The sequence below is a fragment of the Mytilus edulis genome, chromosome 4, assembly GCF_963676685.1.
Source record: "Mytilus edulis chromosome 4, xbMytEdul2.2, whole genome shotgun sequence".
NCBI classification, from domain to species: domain Eukaryota; kingdom Metazoa; phylum Mollusca; class Bivalvia; order Mytilida; family Mytilidae; genus Mytilus; species Mytilus edulis.
In genome coordinates, this window is record NC_092347.1 from 87,482,713 (window position 1) to 87,504,192 (window position 21,480).

Sequence of the window (21,480 nt, forward strand, 5' to 3'; positions counted from 1 at the left end):
TATTCAAAAACCAGTTGTTGGCATGACACGGGTTATGTTCCTCTCATATATGTTATGATGGTATGATACTAAACCCCTAACGGGAAGGATTGTGCCTGATGTTCATATGATGAAATCATAATCTTTCAGTCAGTTTAATTGAAGTCTGGAGCTGGCATGTCAGTTAACTGCTAGTAGTCTGTTGTTATTTATGTATTATTGTCATTTTGTTTATTTTCTTTGGTTACATCTTCTGACATCAGACTTAGACTTCTCTTGAGCTGAATTTTAATGTGCGTATTGTTATGCGTTTACTTTTCTACATTGGCTAGAGGTATAGGGGGAGGGTTGGGATCTCACAAACATGTTTAACCCCGCCGCATTTTTGCGCCTGTCCCAAGTCAGGAGCCTCTGGCCTTTGTTAGTCTTGTACTATTTTAATTTTAGTTTCTTGTGTACAATTTGGAAATTAGTATGGCGTTCATTATCACTGAACTAGTATATATTTGTTTAGGGGCCAGTTGAAGGACGCCTCCGGTTGCGGAAATTTCTCACTACATTGAAGACCTGTTGGTGACCTTCTGCTGTTGTTTTTTTTCTATGGTCGGGTTGTTGTCTCTTTGGCACATCCCCCATTTCCATTCTCAATTTTATTGTATTTGTATTATAATTTAAGAAAAATTGTTTTATATAGTCTCTCATAACTCTTTATAGAGTGGCTATTGTTGTTAAGTTTGTATTAATAAGCTGTATATTTTATGTGTAACAAGTTATGAGACTTAAATAAAGTCTCAATCTTGTCTAACATGTCTTGTCTCGTGTAATCAGAAGTGATGCCACCGATTAATCCGAGGTTGAATAATCAACAGATTAACGATTATCAAAGATGTTTATCGGGTCGACATAATTATCATGTCACCCTTAGAAAACAATTACAGAAAGAAATGCTACAAATGCATTAAATAATGAGATAATTCTCATGAAATAGAAAAGCAAGCTTAATACAGAAATATTAATTATGTTTTCGTATGATGATTATGAAGGGATAAAATGAACACGTCATCATTATATATCATCACTGGAAGTGTCATTATATCGTCTATTTAAACTATTTTTTCTTTTATCTGAACCAAGTGTTTTCTGTTGGTTATGTTGTTTTTTTCGTCATTTTTTCGCACTTTACTTTTAAAAAAGGGGCAAAAGATACCAAAAGGATATTCAAATTCATCAATCGAAAATAAACTGACAACGTCATGACAAAAAAACGACCAAAGGACAATCAACTGTATACAAAACACAACATAGAAAACTAAAAACTGAACAAACACAAACAACTTACTATAAATGTTCATATTTCACAGTTTCAATGCAAAAGGATTTCGCGCAGCAAACCACTCTTCTTGCTAATATTGTTGTTTTCAAAATATTCAGGTGGGGTAAATTTTTCGGGCATTTTGTCTTTATCGGAAAATGAGCGAAAATACTCCCTCGCCAATATTTTCGATAGCATTACTTGTCTTTGTCTAAACCAGTATATCTTGATTTGTCTTTAATGTAATAGTTACCAAATTCAATGTCAATCAATTCACAAATATAATGTGTGTTTATTTATGTATCGATAAACTGAATAAAAGAGTTACAAATAAACATGGAATTTAAGGCTTTTATTTATCAAGACAAAGGAGAGGTGAAAGATAACAAAGGGACATTCAAACTCATAAGATACGATATTTACGTGCTTGCATTTCCTATCATGATTTTCTTGATAAAGGTTTGCTGCTCACAAGGAAGCTATTAAACCAAGAGTTCCAAATAGTGAAGTTGAAATCATCCCTTCGTAAATTTTACGGACGCCATTACGAGTTGGTTGATTATTATGGAATAACCGTTTCAAAAATGAAATCAGATATGTACCTTACATCGCAACTACAATCCCCTTCCCTTTCATGAATGTGACCTACCGAATTATACTATTTACCGGATTTGTTATCACATAAGCAACACGACGGGTACCACATGTGGAGCAGGATTTGCTTACCCTTCCTGAGCATCTTTTTCATTTTTAGCCATGGCGTTGTCGGATTATTTTAGATTGATGAGTTTGACTGTCCCTTTGCTATCTTTCGTCAAACAGACAAACAACAGTGTAAATGACACAACATAGAAAACTAAAGAATAAACAACACGAACCCCACCCAAAACTAGGGGTGATCGCAGGTGCTCCGGAAGGGTAAGCAGATCCTTCTCCACATGTGGTACCTGTCGTATTACATATGTGATAACAAATCCGGTAAATAGTCTAATTCGGTAGGTCACATTCATGAAAGGGAAAGGGATTGTAGTTACGACGTAAGGAACATATATCCGATATTATTTGTGAAAAGGTTATTCCACAACGGTCAACCAACTCGTGATGGCGTCCGTAAAATTTACGAAGGGATGATTTCAACTTCACCATTTGGAACTCTTGCTTTGATAGCTTCCTTGTGAGTAGCAACCCTCTATCCAGAAAATCATGATAAGAAATGCAAGCACGGGAATATCGTATCAATTGGGAGATATATACCCCGTATGCAGGTGCTGCTTGAATGTTGCTACTTAGAAATGGAAAGTTCACAATTGGAAAGCTGAAATCATCTCTTTTGTCGTAAAGTTTTGTTTTCAATTTCTAGACGTTAGTCAAGATATGAGGCCGACTTAACTGTATCTGTAGTATCCTTTATCTCTAGTTCGATTGGATAGAGGCGTTCAACATAGTTACCAAAGTTTGAATTATTTAGTGAAAGAACATCATCTGTATAGCGGAAAATAGAGTTAAAGGATATTGCTAACTTCCTATCTTTGTTCCTAAGAAGTTCATGTATGAAGTCAGCCTAATACTAATAAAGAAACAAGTCGAAAAGAAGAGGGGCACAATTTGTTCCCATTGGAATGCTGACAGTCTTTTAAAAAACACGTCCTCCGAAAGTAACAAATATGTTGTCAATCAAGAAATCAAGGATCTTGGTAATGTCAGTTTCAGAGAATATTTTGTTTTAATCAGAGAGATCCTTTACAAAGTAGGATTTATCCCTCCCTAAATCAAAATACTTGTATCTACGTTGGCCATTCTTTTTTATGAAACAAAGCAATACCAACTCTTCCAGTTTGTCTTTTAGTTTGGAATGTGGAATACTTGTGTAAAGTGGAAAAAAGTCAAATGTTTAATACTATTACCAGATTAAAGAGAGTTAGATTATATGTACTCTAAAAGAACAGACCTATGATTATCCAGGATTTCCTCTTTGGTAAGTGTCGTGAGGGTATATGTTAAGTGTCCAAGTGAATTGTCAATACCTAAATCGTTTATCAGGCAGTTAATGTAATGAGCTTTACAAAAAAACCGATGTTGTTTGGGGATTTATCTGCGGGACAATAACATATTTGTCATGGAGGTTAGGATAAGTGTTTTGCAACATTTGGGGCTTTAATGATTGACGTAGTATGGGCATTGATAGACCCATTCAGTTTCTTAGTTCTGATTTATATCAACGACCTCACTGCCTTAATCCATTCAGAAAGGGTGTCTACGTCTACTTTCTCGCTCTTAGCCCATTGCCTGGCATAATCCTCGACTGAATTCATCAAAATTCTAAAGTTGTATTTCCAATTGATGGATTCAGGCTCACGATATTTCGGACCTTTTGATAGCACATTTCGTAGAGAAGTGTTATTAACAATGTTGAGGTTACCGGTGATAACGTGGTCAGCCGGATTATATGTGAATTGGGAACTAGTACAAGTGCAAGCAGGAGGTTTAGACTTTAAGTCGTCAATATGGAGATCCTGCAAAACCTGTTTGTAATTTAACAATTTAGTTGCAATAGGCTTGGTATAGGTATAAGAAATGATTGGTACAGACTGATCTTTAAAACAAGGAGGTATTTTTGATTGAACTAATTTATGATGAAGGATATTGCCTAGGTTGACGCCATCGGGACCTTTGTTAGCAAAAGAAAGACTAAGAAAAGATCGTTTCTCTTATTCATCTTTTCCAATGCCGACTGGCTTGAAAAGTCTGTGACTTGCAATAACCAAAATTATGACTGTAAGTTTGTATTGGCTTAAATGAGGGCTTGTAACAGTGGTTTCCAAACATAAATTGAACAGAGAATGAAGTTTAGAAATGGGTAATGAATAAAGTTTCGTGCGAATGTGATGAATACCTAACGGCTTTTGTATAAAGGGCAGCAGGTCATTAATAGAGACATCATGCAGAGTAGGTGATGTATAATGACGATAACCATGACTGCGTTTACGTCGAGGAGTAGAGTTGAAAATATTCATCACATTCACTGAGCTACACAAAGGACAAGATAGAATACCTATACCATCAATTGTGTCATTGCAACTATATGGTGTCGCAGTTCCAAATTGTCTAATCCAGTAGTCCTATTTTTGTCTACGGAGAGGCGTTGCAAGATTAGGATTGTTAGAGTTTAATAGAAGAGACTTGATCGTAAACAAGCTTTTGTCCAAGTTTGGTACAAATCCAGGATAGTTTAAGAAAGTTCTTTATTCTTTTAAACCTTACCATAGACTGAATGGTATGTGACTGGCAGGAAAAATAAGTTCATTTATAAGTAAAATACTGATTAACAGGATTTTTTACAAAATTTAATTCTGGGTACTATATTATGATCATAAACAAATTTGAAATTTCTGTCCATGTTTGGTAGAAATCCAGAATATTTTAGGAAGTTTATTAAAAAATTTAAAACTTTAAACACATAACTGGCGGAAAAGAGAATATTTTAAACAGGTAAATAAAAATAATTTTGTTGTTAGGTATTCAGTATAAATGAAGAACGGAAATATGTTTTAACATTATAAAGAAAGGAGAAGGTCCAGTAAGACCCCTTTTTGGCTCTAAAATATAGCAGTTTTACAAAGTCGTTAAAATGTAAACTTTGAGTTATTTATTGGACAGTAATATGCTTCTGCTACATAAATATGGACCGTTTTTTGACAATACAATGCACATATTTCGGGTACTAGCACCATTAAGTCATGCTAAATTACTGAAATCTTCACAATTTTAGCATTTTAGCTAAATTTTCAGACGGTTTTCGTGTAAAACGAAAGTGGCCGCATTCGTGTTCATCCTCAATATTGAAATGTAAGTTGTATTTTATGATAATACATAACATAAAGGTTGAGGATGAACACGGGTGCGGCCACTTTCAGTTTTGACAAAAACCATCTGAAAAGTTACATTTTTCTGCATATTTGGTAGATTTTTCATATTTGAGCTTGAATCGGATCGTTTTTAAAGATTAAATGAGTTAAAATTGTTCATTTAACTAATTGATTCAAATGAAATAGACACTTAAGTCTTTAAAAAGTGGTCAAAATATTTCGTCAGATGAACCTGAAATTTGAGGCTAAAATCGGTCCTTACCGGACCTATTCCTTTGTTGTTCATAATACGAGAACAAAAGTGAAAAATAGTCATAACAAATGCAAACACTTTTCAATGCTAGTATATAATTAAAAAAAGAGATAGAGAGAGACTAAAAAGTGCCCATTAAATAACCAAAAAGCATCATAAATTGTATATAAAAAAAATAATTAAATATGAAACATTTTTCTTCATAAGTTTTTGTTGAAGTGTAGTGTAGAGAGCAGAAAAATCATAAATGTCAACAATCAAAAGCATGTATTTTATCCTCTAGGAAATTTAACAAGTCAAAAATAATTGAACCATCCAGGTTTATCGATACTACAGAACAGCCTGTGATGACAAAAGACTGTAATAATACAGATGTATTCATATAACGGGCTAAAAAGTAACATATACTTTACTTATTGGTATACAACCGAGTTTGCATAATACTTGATATCTACAATTATTTTTTATTATGGATAACAAATGAGGAAGTGTATAATTTATACTATGTTTAATACGCTGATTACGGTTTTTGCATTTACCATGAGACCTATTATTATTTCTAGGTCGTTTATCGACAATATGTATGACATCGATAGAAGTTAATGAAGTATGCATTACATCCCCTGATTGTTCAAATTAGATTTATAACAAAATGTCCCAAATCCCAACCCAATTAGTTGGTTAAAGCACTCGTTAAGCACAATGACCAAATGTATATATTATTGACATTTGTCTGATTCCTTTCACTGCACGATTTTATAAATTATGCATATGAACTATTGTTGGCCAATGTAAATTAATAAAACTATCTACAGTTTAAGGTAAAGGTACAGAAAACGGTCTATGTCACATAATTTGTTATTATCATTGACTGGTAATTCATTAAACGCGCAAATATTATATTTGTATCATGCTAATTCAGAGCGTTATATAGGAGATATATACCCCGTATGCAGGTGCTGCTGGAATGTTGCTACTTAGAAATGGAAAGTTCACAATTGGAAAGCTGATAAAATCTCTTTTGTCGTAAAGTTTTGTTTTCAACCGACCCTCGTTGTCAATTTCTAGACGTTAGTCAAGATATGAGGCCGACTTAACTGTATCTGTATTATCCTTTATCTCTAGTTCGATTGGATAGAGGCGTTCAACATAGTCACCAAGTTTGAATTATTTAGTGAAAGAACTTCATCTGTATAGCGGAAAATAGAGTTAAAGGATATTGCTAACTTCCTATCTTTCTTCCTAAGAAGTTCCTGTATGAAGTCAGCCTTATAATAATAAAGAAACAAGTCGAGAAGAAGAGGGCACAATTTGTTCCCATTGGAATGCTGACAGTCTGTTGAAAAACACGTCCTCCGAAAGTAACAAATATATTGTCAGTCAAGAAATCAAGCATCTAGATAATGTCAGTTTCAGAGAATATTTTGTTTGAATCAGAGTGATCCTTTACAAAGTAGGATTTATCCCTCCCTAAGACAAGATACTTGTATCTACGTTGGCCATTCGTTTTTGGAAAATGACGCTTTCAGCGTCTTGTTCCAATACTGCTGACCTGAACTTCCATTACATTTCTCTGCCTTCCGCGCTTGGTTTCGTATATTTTCTTCCCCATTACATTTCTCCGCCTCCCGCGCTTGGTTTCGTATTTACTATTTTACATACAACCTGGAATCTGCTTGTATTATCATGTGTAGTAATCAACCGGGAACCAGTTTACATATCTCCGGTCCTTCTCATTACCAACAAGATCGAAGTGTACCAATCAATGTAGTTAAGATACTCATAAATTTATTTTTATAACTTTATTGATTATGTGAAGTAAAACTAAAACATTGTTAAAACATTAAAGATATATAATTAATCGGGGAATACTTGATAGTCTTTTCGTTTTACAAACAACTGCCTTTTTTATAAAAAAAAAATATAATATGTCCGTGTTGGTCCACTTTCTACTGGTTATAAGACAGATCAAAGTACCGGAAATCCGACTCAATCTTTGTTTACAAAGTTACACCTGTAGAGTCTGTAACAGACTGTATCTGTATGACATGTGAATAAATTGTCGATATAGATTATAGATACTGGCTTTAATACAACGGTTTGAGAGAGCGCCGCGGATTTATTGACGGGCGGGAGAACAGATTTGATGCTCCCTACGTTTGATGCGTGCATAGCAGTGTCGTCATAGCTGATTCGGCGCGATCACTGTCTTACAAAGGATGAGTTTGCATAATATACGGTGTTTTACTTAGTGGAATGTAAATAAACTCACAGTAAGAGTTATTCTTTACTTGCTTTTCCATTGTTTTCCACAATAATTGTTGCGTGGTATTCTTTGAATTTCTCTGCAGTTATGGTTCTCTTTGGACATGCTTTTTTTGAGGAATTCGTCTGGTTCAAAAGCGTAAATCAGCCCCTCAACTACTTTTTACATAAATACTAAAAGAGGGACGAAAGATACCAAAGGGACAGTCAAACTCATAAATCTAAAACAAACTGACAACGCCATGGCTAAAAATGAAAAAGACAAACAGAAAAACAATAGTACACATGACACAACATAGAAAACTAAAGAATAAACAACACGAACCCCATCAAAAACTAGGGGTGATCTCAGGTGCTCCGGAAGGGTAAGCAGATCCTGCTCCACATGTGGCACCCGTCGTGTTGCTTATGTGATTACAAAGTCGGTAAATAGTCTTAATTCGGTAGGTCACATTCATGAAAGGGAAGGGGATTGTAGTTACGACGTAAGGAACATATCCGATATCATTTGTGAAACGGTTATTCCATAACGGTCAACCAACTCGTGATGGCGTCCGTAAAATTTACGAAGGGATGATTTCAACTTCACCATTTGGAACTCTTGGTTTAATAGCTTCCTTGTGAGCAGTAACCCTCTATCAAGAAAATCATGATAGGAAACGCAAGCACGGGAATAGCGTATCAATTGGGAGATATATACCCCGTATGCAGGTGCTGCTGGAATGTTGCTACTTAGAAATGGAAAGTTCACAATTGGAAAGCTGAAATCATCTCTTTTGTCGTAAAGTTTTGTTTTCAACCGACCCTCATTGTCAATTTCTAGATGTAAGTCAAGATATGAAGCCGACTTAACTGTATCTGTAGTATCCTTTATCTCCAATTCGATGGGATAGATAAGTTCCACATAGTCACCAAATTTTGAATTGTTTAGTGAAAGAACGTCATCTATATAGCGGAAAGTAGAGTTAAAGGATATTGCTAACTTCTTATCTTTCTTCCTAAGAAGTTCCTGCATGAAGTCAGCCTCATAATAATAAAGAAACAAGTCGGCAAGTAGAGGGGCACAGTTTGTTCCCATTGGGATGCCGACAGTCTGTTGAAAAACACGTCCTCCGAACGTTACAAATATGTTGTCAATCAAGAAATCAAGCATCTTGATAATATCGGTTTCAGAGAATTTTTTGTTTGAATCAGAGTGATTCTTTACAAAGTATGATTTATCCCTCCCTAAGACAAGATACTTGTATCTACGTTGGCCATTCTTTTTTATGAAGCAAAGTAATACCAACTCTTTCAATTTGTCTTTTAGTTTGGAATGTGGAATACTTGTATAAAGAGTAGAAAAGTCAAATGTTTTAATACTGTTACAAGATGAAAGAGAGTTAGATTGTATGTACTCTAAAAGATTTTTGGAACTTTGGCTTCAACTCCTTGTTCGTCTTTGTCTGGAAATCTTGTTGAAGTTCCAGTTTGGCAAGCATTTTGGAGACTTATCCATCCTCTCTTGACTTGTAATCTCTGGTGATAAATTTTGCCGCTTGACATGTTTTATTTTGTTATCGGATAGGGGTCCCATACTATGGTTCCATATTAAATAATGAGATCAATTCCTAAAGTTCTAGTTCATTATCCAATCTGACACAAATTTCAATAACTGGAATGCCACCCAAGTTGAATATATGGTGACCCACTATAACAGCATAATTACTTGGAATTGTGTTTAATACCATGGTTCAAAGGCATAAACTTAGATGGAGACAGAAATTTGACATGAAAGATTGTGGATTAGTGTAAATTAAAATTAGCTTACTATGATAAATGGTTCGAATGAATATCAAATTGAGCAGAGTTGTTATAAAATATCAATATGACAGAGAAGTGGTTTCAAGTTTCATATAAAGGGACCTGACTGACATGAAATAAAAAATAAAAGGAGTATTCCTATTTGTCTAATCTTCAAGGTGAATAAAACAAGTATAACAATATTATGCTATTGTATAAATCTACAGAAATAGAATTTGCTTCAAGTAACAGAAATAACTATGTCACTAGTAACTTATTTAATGAGTATGTGGGTAATTAGTCCTATAACATATGACCTCGGGAGCATTATTTACTATTTCTATTTACTGTTCTGATAAAAAAAAATTACTATCAATGTGTCACACTTCGCATTCAAAATTAAGAAAAATAATGAAAATATCAGTATAAAAATGTTAAAAATTGAATAAGAATGCGAAGTCATATGTTATAGGACTAGTAGGGTATAAGAGCTTGTTACAACAGGCTCTTCATAATCATTTGGTTTAAAAGGATACTAGTCCACTTGTATTTTTGTCCGTCTGATGAGTTAGACTTTTTCAACTGATGTTTATAGTTCATTCTTATGTTGTACTTTTATACCACTGTCCCAGGTTAGGGGGAGGGTTGGGATCCCGCTAACATGTTTAACCCCGCCACATTATTTATGTATGTCCCTGTCCCAAATCAGTAGCCTGTAATTCAGTGGTTGTCGTTTGTTTATATGTTACATATTTGTTTTTCGTTCATTTTTTTTACATAAATGAGACCGTTAGTTTTCTCGTTTGAATTGTTTTACATTGTCTTATCGGGGCCTTTTATAGCTGACTATGCGGTATGGGCTTTGCTCATTGTTGGAGGCCGTATGGTGACCTATAGTTGTTAATGTCTGTGTCATTTTGGTCTTTTGTGGATAGTTGTTTCATTAGCAATCATACCACATCTTCTTTTTTTTAGTAGTCTGAATTCTTGATTTTAAAAAACGTAATTGCAAGAAAAAAATTACACATTACTTAGAGTACTTTAGATCATTCAGGTAGTCTTTATTTAGTATGTACAAAAGAACAGCTAGTAGCCATTGGATATTGTAGATCACTTAAATAGTCTTGAACTTTTTATTACTACAAAAGAACAGCTAGTAATCATTGGATATTGTAGATCATTCCAGTATTCTTGATCACCTATTTATTTGTACCAAAAAAACAGCCAGTAGTCATTGGATACTGTAGATCATTCAGGTAGTCTTGACCTATTTATTTGTACAAAAAAAACCAGCCAGTAGTCGTTATTACGGTATGTGAAAATCAAGACTTGCATAAAAAATATCCCAATATTAGAGGCAGTGGCGTCATTTTTCCTCAGGGCTTTCAGCTCTTTGATTATGAAACAAAGCAATACCAACTCTTCCAGTTTGTCTTTTAGTTTGGAATGTGGAACACTTGTGTAAAGTGAAGAAAAGTCAAATGTTTAATACTATTACAAGATTAAAGAGAGTTAGATTATATGTACTCTAAAAGAACAGACGTATGATTATCCAGGATTTCCTCTTTGGTAAGTGTCGTGAGGGTCTATGTTAAGCTTCCAAGTGAATTGTCAATACCTAAATCGTTTATCAGGCAGTTAATGTAATGAGCTTTACAAATAAAAAACGATGTTGTTTTGAGATTTATCTGCGGGACAACAACATATTAGTCATGGAGGTTAGGATAAGTGTTTTGCAACATTTGAGGCTTTAATGATTGACGTAGCATGGGCATTGATAGACCCATTCAGTTTCTTAGTTCTGATTTATATCAACGACCTCACTGCCTTAATCCATTCAGAAAGAGTGTCTACGTCTACCTTCTCGTGCTTAGCCCATTGCCTGGCATAATCCTCGACTGAATTCATCAAAATTCTAAAGTGGTATTTCCAATTGATGGATTCAGGCTCACGATATTTCGGACCTTTTGATAACACATTTCGTAGAGAAGTGTTATTAACAATGTTGAGGTTACCGGTGATAACGTGGCCAGCCGGATTATATGTGAATTGGGAACTAGTACAAGTGCAAGCAGGAGGTTTAGACTTTAAGTCCTCAATATGAAGATCCTGCAAAACCTGTTTGTAATTAAACAATTTAGTTGCATTAGGCTTGGTATAGGTATAAGAAATGATTGGTACAGACTGATCTTTAAAACAAGGAGGTATTTTTGTTGACGCCATCGGGACCTTTGTTAGCAAAGGAAAGATTAAGAAAAGATCGTTTCTCTTATTCATCTTTTCCAATGCCGACTGGCTTGTATAAAGGGCAGCAGGTCATTAATAGAGACATCATGCAGAGTAGGTGATGTATAATGACGATAACCATGACTGCGTTTACGTCGAGGAGTAAAGTTGAAAATATTCATCACATTCACCGAGCTACACAAAGGACAAGATAGAATACCTATACCATCAATTGTGTCATTGCAACTATATGGTGTCGCAGTTCCAAATTTTCTAATCCAGTAGTCCTATTTTTGTCTACGGAGAGGCGTTGCAAGATTAGGTTTGTTAGAGTTTAATAGAAGAGACTTGATCGTAAACAAACTTTTTTCCAAGTTTGGTACACATCCAGGATAGTTTAAGAAAGTTCTTTATTCTTTTAAACCTTACCATAGACTGAATGGTATGTGACTGGCAGGAAAAGTAAGTTCATTTATGAGTAAAATACGGATTAACAGGATTTTTTACAAAATTTAATTCTGGGTACTATATTATGATCATAAACAAATTTGAAATGTTTGGTAGAAATCAAGAATTATTTAGGAAGTTTATTAAAATTTTTAAAACTTTAAACACATAACTGGCGGAAAATAGAATATTGTAAACAGGTAAATAAAAATAATTTTGTTGTTAGGTATTCAGTATAAATGAAGAACGGAAATATGTTTTAACATTATACAGAAAGGAGAAGGTCCAGTAAGACCCCTTTTTGGCCCAAAAATATAGCAGTTTTACAAAATCGTTAAAATGTAAACTTTTGGTTATTTATTGGACAGTAATATGCTTCTGCTACATAAATATGGGCCGTTTTTGACAATACAATGCACATATATCGGGTACAAGCACCATTAAGTCAGGCTAAATTACTGAAATCTTCACAGTTTTAGCATTTTAGCTAAATTTTAGACGGTTTTCGTGTAAAACGAAAGTGGCCGCATTCGTGTTCATCCTCAATATTGAAATGTAAGTTGTATTTTATGATAATACATAACATATATAAAGGTTGAGGATGAACACGGATGCGGCCACTTTCATTTTTGACAAAAACCATCTGAAAAGTTACATTTTTCTGCATATTTGGTAGATTTTTCATATTTGAGCTTGAATCGGATCGTTTTTAAATTGCCATTAAAGTGCGAGGTTTGGCATGCTACAAAACCAGGTTCAACCCACCATTTTTTCCTTTAAAAATGTCCTGTACCAAGTCAGGAATATGGTCATTGTTATATTATAGTTCGTTTCTGTGTGTGTTACAGTTTAACGTTGCGTCGTTTGTTTTCTCTTATTTTTTAGTGTAAATTGACATTGCGATAAGACGTGTCACGGTACTTGTCTATCCCAAATTCATGTATTTTGTTTTAATGTTATATTTGTTATTTTCGTGGGATTTTGTCTGATGCTTGGTCCGTTTCTGTGTGTGTTAGTTACATTGTAGTGTTGTGTCGTTGTTCTCCTCTTATATTTATGCGTTTCCGTCAGTTTTAGTTTGTTACCCCGATTTTGTTTTTTGTCCATGGATTTATGAGTTTGAACAGCGGTATACTACTGTTGCCTTTATTTAAAGATTAAATGAGTTAAAATTGTTCATTTAACTAATTGATTCAAATGAAATAGACACTTAAGTCTTTAAAAAGTGGTCAAAATATTTCGTCAGATGAACCTGAAATTTGAGGCCAAAATCGGTCCTTACCGGACCTATTCCTTTGTTGTTCATAATACGAGAACAAAAGTGAAAAATAGTCATAAAAAATGCAAACACTTTTCAATGCTAGTATATAATTAAAAAAAGAGATAGAGAGAGACTATAAAGTGCCCATTAAATAACCAAAAAGCATCATAAATTGTATATAAAAAAAATTAATTAAATATGAAACATTTTTCTTCATAAGTTTTTGTTGAAGTGTAGTGTAGAGAGCAGAAAAATCATAAATGTCAACCATCAAAAGCATGTATTTTATCCTCTAGGAAATTTAACAAGTCAAAAATAATTGAACCATCCAGGTTTATCGATACTACAAAACAGCCTGTGATGACAAAAGACTGTAATAATACAGATGTATTCATATAACGGGCTAAAAAGTAACATATACTTTACTTATTGGTATACAACCGAGTTTGCATAATACTTGATATCTACAATTATTTTTTATTATGGATAACAAATGAGGAAGTGTATAATTTATACTATGTCTAATACGCTGATTACGGTTTTTGCATTTACCATGAGACCTATTATTATTTCTAAGTCGTTTATCGACAATATGTATGACATCGATAGAAGTTAATGAAGTATGCATTATATCCCCTGATTGTGCAAATTAGATTTATAACAAAATGTCCCAAATCCCAACCCAATTAGTTGGTTAAAGCACTCGTTAAGCACAATGACCAAATGTATATATTATTGACCTTTGTCTGATTCCTTTCACTGCACGATTTTATCAATTATGCATATGAACTATTGTTGGCCAATGTAAATTAATAAAACTAACTACAGTTTAAGGTAAAGGTACAGAAAACGGTCTATGTCACATAATTTGATATTATCATTGACTGGTAATTCATTAAACGTGCAAATATTATAATTGTATCATGCTAATTCAGAGCGTTATAATTTACAGACAACATATATAAACATCGATAAAGTATTCATTACGTTCCCTGATTGTGCAAATTAGATTTATAATAAGATTTCCCAAATCCCAAATCAATTAGATGGTTAGAACTCGTTAGTCACAATAAACAAGCATATGTATCATTGCCCTTCGTCTGATTCATTTCACTGCACATTTTTATCAATTACGCATATGAACTTTTGGCGGCCAAGGTAAATTATTATCAACAAGAGACGAAGGTAGTACCATGCAAGGTCAAGGTACAGCAAATGGGCTATATCACATAATTTGGTAAAGTTTTGCATACAATTTTAGCTCTTCTAAAATTGGAAAAAAATCAATGCAGCAATTTTTTTTCTTTAAAATATTACATTCCTTAAAAAAGGTGAACATTTGAATAAGGAAAACACATCCAATCGGCGACAAATATCATAACTACTTGTCTTAAACTCATCCTATTACCAATTTGAAATATATAACTTTTCAGGAAGAAACCTATATGTTGTTAATACAAATTTCCGTTGTATAATTTTAACAATCGAATAGGATTAACAACACGAACAACTAAACATGTCATGCCCTGGTATTCTATATTGTAATGTTAAGTGTTTTGTTATCTGAAACCCTTCATTGCTTAATACACGAAATTGGTTGTGCTCGTCGTAGTCGAAATAGTTATCAAAGGTACCAGGATTATAATTTTGTACGCCAGACGCGCGTTTCGTCTACAAAAGACTCATCAGTGACGCTCATATCAAAATATTTAAATATATACACGCAACAGTATAGAAGACAAATCAAACTGACCAAACAACCTATATATAAGGGGATTTGATGAACTCAAAAAAGAAGCGAGTCCGAGTGCGTTCAAAGGTAAGCGTATCCTACAGTTACTGCCGAGATTGTAAACTTAAAATCATCACTTTTAACCTGTGCTGATATCGAGAAAAAGATCAACATATGAGACAAACATTGTGTTTTTTTGGTAGGATCATTAATTTCAAGTTCATATCTGGAAGTAACTTTTGTTTTTTGTTTTAGAAAGTGTTGTATAGATTTAACCTCATATGAGTAAGAAAATAAGTCGACGTGTGAGGAGTGCACCATTAGTTCCAATTGGAATAACAATGATCTCTTTAATTATCAATCCAACAAACTCTACAAATAAGTTGTCATTTATAGATTCGTGAAATTTTATTCTATGTATATTTCTTGGTAAAACTATGCATATGGTATGTATTATTTAAAATAATTAAGAAAGAACAGATATAGAAATCTACTCTTTACAGCTGACAACTGCTGTACAAAGGGTTGCTGGTGTTGGTTGTAGGTTTCATTGTATTATTGTGTGCGGATGAAATGAGAAAATATAATCTTTACTGGTTTGAATTTGTTCAGTATGATTATGTGTTGTTATGTTGTCTGATGTAATAAGAACATCTTTAGAGTAGATCGCTACATGCTGGTATATGATTTTAAGAAATAACACTAGTCTGGTAAGGAATTCTTTCTTAATTTTGGGAACTCGTTTAGAAATTCTTATGTGACATCACTTTGTACTTTGTACGTTGCACTGGCTTTGGCTAACACGGCTGTGTATATTTGTAATGTATCCGTTTTTATTCTGTAGCTAATCACCCCTTCATTTTAATCATTTATATCTATTAAATAACCATTTTATAAAGTTAACTGTTTGCAAAAGTATGAATTATTCCAAATAATAAAGATGTTCTTGTCCTAGGCGGATTACCCTGGCCGTATTGGTCACATCTTTTTGGAACTTTTGGTCCTCGGTAATCTTCAACTTTGTACTTGTTTTTAGCTTTCAAACTTTTTTCATCTGAGCGTAGCTGGTTAGTCTTGTGTGGACGTGGCGCGCGTCTGGCGTATTAAATTGTTAACCTGGTACTTTTCGTTGGCTATTATTCGTTTGTTTCTCTGTCCTATAATTTCTCCCATTTATTTGTATTGTAGTCTTGTCATGTAATGTTGTCATTTTAATGTTATAATTAATGCCATTAAAGCAGGAGGTCTGGCATGCCACAAAACCAGGTTCAACCAACCATGTTTTCTTAAAATGCCCTGTACCAAGTCAGGAAAATGGCCATTGTTATATTAAAGTTCATTTTTGTGTGTGTTACATTTTGATGTTGTGTTTCTGTTGTGTCGTAGTTCTCTTATATTTGATTTGATTTTTCTCTATCGATTTGTGTATTTCGAACAGCGGTATACTACTGTCGCCTTTAAGTATCAATTGTAGTGTTAGTCCACTGTAGATGTTCAATTATATTAATTTGATTGACAACCCTTTTGTTGTAAGGGTTACAGGTGCAAGAGCTGTACTCATGATTGGTTCTTACTATAATGAGATGTATAACAGATATTGTATTTGCTGCAAAAAGACTTTTAGGTTGCGTGTTAGAATTTGTTTTTAAATCGTCGATTTGCATTGAAACAAAAATTGCTGTTTTACTATCAACATGTTCATTCTATTTAAGGTCTGATTGGATACTTATGCCTAAATATTTTGTAGCTGTTTCTGTTCAAAATATATTACCATGAACGATATAAAGTTCATTTTTTGTTTGAATGAAACAACATAAGCCAGTATTTTGCACTTTGTGTCGCTTCTTTAAAGGCCTATTGCAGTTTGGACATGTCATCTTTGTTTTGATGTTTCTATAGATGATGGTATAGTCCGCTACTTTTTAGCCTTAGCTGTAAGTATTTTGGTAATCGTTAATATAAATAGTTAAACGAGAAAAAACATAAAAAAATCTACAAAGCGTAATTTCATGTGAATACTGAACATGCATAAAACTAACAGTAGAATACCAATGATCAAAAGTCATAAATCTATTGAGAGAAAACAATTCAGTGTTACAAACTATAACCGAGGGAAACACACTTACTATGAATGGAAAACAAAAGAAACACTGAAGTGTAACAAAAACAAACGCCAACATAAATAGAAACGGACTATTTGATAACAACTGTCATATTCCTGACTTGGTTAAGGACATTAAAAAAAACCGGTGGGTTGAACTTGTTTTTAAAACTAGCCAAACCTCCTGCTTATATGACAATATTAAAAAATATCGCTAAAATGACAAGTTTTTATAGAGTTAACACTTACGGTACATAACACACAGTTTGTTGATTGTATACTATAGTAGTGTAAGCATTTCATTGTGTTTTATAAACTTTCATTTTCGAAGATGTTTAACAAAATAATTGTAACCAAATGACTTATTAATGAGTTCTGAAACAACTGTTTATAATTAATAACAATATGTTATCAATAAGTCAAGCTACCTGAAAAATGGTAGTATATATGAATCTAGTAAATTTTGTACTGAAAATTAGACAACATGATAAAACGATTCCCTTATGCAAAGAGGCGAAAGTTCAAAATGGTTTTAGAATGAAATTCATAACAGTGTAGCTATGGCCATTCATTGACTGGGGAAAATTAGGTGAACGTTCGTCTGTAATGCCCACTGCTCACGACGTACTTGTCATAAAAATTTAAACTGTGAGGTCACCAAAGGTTCTAAACGCCTAAATAAAATAATTAAAAATACTAATCAGGAATAACCTTTGTAATTTGAAAATAAATAAAAATGGCCTTTAACACAGAGTCTTGGCTCACACCGAACAGCAAGCTATAAAGGTTTAATACTTAAAATTCTTTACTTGATTTTTTGTTATGGTTTGACCATCAATTTTCCTAATATGATATCGCACGTTCTTTCAGATTATTTTTTTTACTTAATTGGCTTTAAAAGTTACAATGCATGATGTCGTCTGTTTATGTAGTTCATATGTGTTTTTCGTTTCTCGTTGGTTTTCCCGTTTGAATGGTTTTACACTAGTAGTTTTGGGGCCCTCTATAACTTGCTGTTCGGTGTGAGCCAAGGCTCCGTGTTGCAGGTCGTACCTTGACCTATAATGGTTTACTTTTATGAATTATTACTTGGGAGGAGAGTTGTCTCATTGGCACTCATACCACATCTTCCTATATCTATCTATATCTATACATTATTTTTTTTCAACAAAAGAATACATCACAAGAATATAAGTTTTGTAAGAAACGTGAGAAATTGTGTTGGACTTGAAGATAAGGCAAAGTGACAAATATCTGAAAGAATGAATCGTTTTATGGTATTAAACAAAGAAATCAAATGATTTTTTAATTATCCAGAACTCTTCACAAACAAAACCCACATGTATACGCATTGAATAAATAGTAGGCCATTCTTAAATGATCAAACCGTAGAAGTAATTGTGCTCTTAATCAATGAGATATTTTGTGAATTAACCCCATCAACTTAATAGTTTTTTTTACAATGGATAAACCTATTTTTTTTTATTATTATTAAATAATATCATCTCTGAACATTATAATTCTTATAAATGACACGGTTGTATGTGATGATTATAATAAATATTTAAAACAAATTCCTTTCAAGCTTTGTAAAAAGAAAGTTTCATTTTATGTATCGGAATGTGTAACAAGTGAATATTTCGATCCCCACTGGAAGGCCTCTGACAGACTGGGTGAGCATAAAATCATAGCCGTTGACAAACAAGTTACAACCTACAAACGTTTTACTGTCGACCACACTGTTATGCAATTAATTCTATATGCTCTGTCAACGTCCAGACTACAAAGTCAACAAATCCAATCAAAATTAGCGTAATATTCATTAACGCACAAGTTCCGGTCAACAAATATCTGATCTAATGACACGTCTACATAATCAAAAGCTTTTTCGTTCCATTGCATCATTACAGAATATTAAATGTTTTCTCATGTGGTCCGATTAATATGATTCAATGACAATTTAGGTTCCAAACATGGATTGATTGCAATCTCTAAGGAATCCTTATATCGTATTTCGGCGAATTGCTAAAATAACTGAAATAATGATACAAGTTTTATCCAGTTTTTATTACAAACTCTTATAGATCCAATCAACGTTTTCTTGCATGATTGGCATATTTTAGATTGGAACCAAAATACATTTGGTCCTTTTGTTCTGTGCAACAATAACAATATAACAAAACACAATGACGTTGCGCACGATATTGGTGTCACTTTGGAAATATGGGTTAGAAGGCGGGTTATTCAAATTCAAGCTCTTATCCTATACAATAAATATCCATGTTATGCATATCATTCGAAAGGAAATAAACCACAGAAATCAATAAAATAGATGATTTTGTGCTTTGTCTTATTTTTAATGAAAAACTTTGCTCATTTCGATGCCTATAACGTCATTTCAAGGGTGTCCCGCTGTTACAATTTTGTTTTATGTAAGTCTTTAAAACCCCAGTGCGGATTCATTAGTAAGTAGAATGGTTAAAAATTTTGCAATTGTTTTGTATACATTTAACTTAAAATGAAGTAACAGACGTTTTTAACTTTAAGAGAAGGAAGATCGTCAAAAGAGTTTAAATAAAAAAGAGAAAAAATGTCCCAATTAGCTGCTCAACCCGTACATTTTTTTTCTGTCTTCACTTTCATAAGATATAACGGACGAAAATGGATTTTAATAATATCAGAAAAATTATACATGTCCCGAAGAAGCTATCTGAAGTCATCATTAAGTAACTGCGGTCTTATTTTTAAAACATCGTCATTTTTCCCGTGTCCAATAAAATGTCCCGATGGACAAAATAACACAAAGAATAATTCAGAGGCTTTTTATCAAACGAAATTCTACTATATCTCAATTTTTTAACACCTGTTAACTGATATGAATGGAAAATACATTTAATTTCCTTTAATATGATATGATATGTACTTTTGTTTGAGTTGCAGTTAGAAAATCCGAAACGATCTAAGATGTCCAATGAAATGTCCCCGTAACCGTAATTTGACGTTCGCGTTATAATAACGTTAAACTGTATACGAATTTTCTTGCATATTTGGCATAACATAATTTCATGATATGGTCTGATCTATATGAAATAAAGTTCTCGTTTAATATGCATTAAAATACAGATCTGCATTAATATGCATTAAAATACAGATCTGCATTAATTCATGCATATAAGATGTCGAAATATTGAACTCGGATATTTCATAAAGACAAGGCCCCGGAAGTATAACAAAGAGATAACTTACTAATAATCACACTCCCACTTTATAAAAGCAAGATACATTGAAAAAGAAAATGCGATCAAAATGGAGATCTTCTTAATTATCCTCCTAAGCCAGATAGTATCTGTAATTCCTAGCGTTGCTATTAAAAGATTCGAAGCTATACACATGAATGAAAATTCTCACAAAAAATTTATGAGAAAAAGTACACCTTATTCGTGAACATTTCAGTAAAACGTGCAATCATTTTTTTTGTCGCATCGACTCATTTAACAAAACGTTTTACCAGAGAAATACTTGTATGTCATAAACATTTCAGTATAGCTAACGATCATTTTTTATCTACTATGAGTAGAACAATTCCTAGTCATCTACCTAGCAATATGTGTTTGAAAAATAAGATTATTACATTTAGAAGTAGTGTGGCAGAATGAAGATTATTTTCTCGAATCTCCAACAAAATTGCCTGGTACATACTAGGCATGTGATGAAACTAGTATATTGAAATTGAAACTTTTCTTTTACCATAATTTGAGAAAGAACGAAAGAGAGAGAGTGAGAGAGTAGTTGTCCGACATATATGATGGATGGCACACAAAACATATAGCAGCTAGCTCCAAGGTATTAATTTACAGACACTCCCAACTCATTCTAGAAAAATAATCAACCAATCAATCTGCGGTGTAAAGTAGATCTTTTTTTTTATCTTCGCAGAACGCCACAAAACATAGCTTGAATTTTAATTTTTACATCGCGATGACCGTGAGGGCATTCCGATGTATTGTTGCCATAGAGATTTGACTTTCGTTTTTGACTGGTAACCGATCGTTTAAATACGCGGATATCATCGAGTGCAAAATAACATTTCTTATCGCTTGTTATAAATTCACTTCTTCAATGAATACTCATAAGAACAGAAATTTATAATACGTAAATATTATGTCGTTACAAATATTTATATGCATTAAAAAATGCACACGTACAGAAAAATTGTGTTAACGCATGCGAAAGAATATCACAAGAAAGTTTTTTTT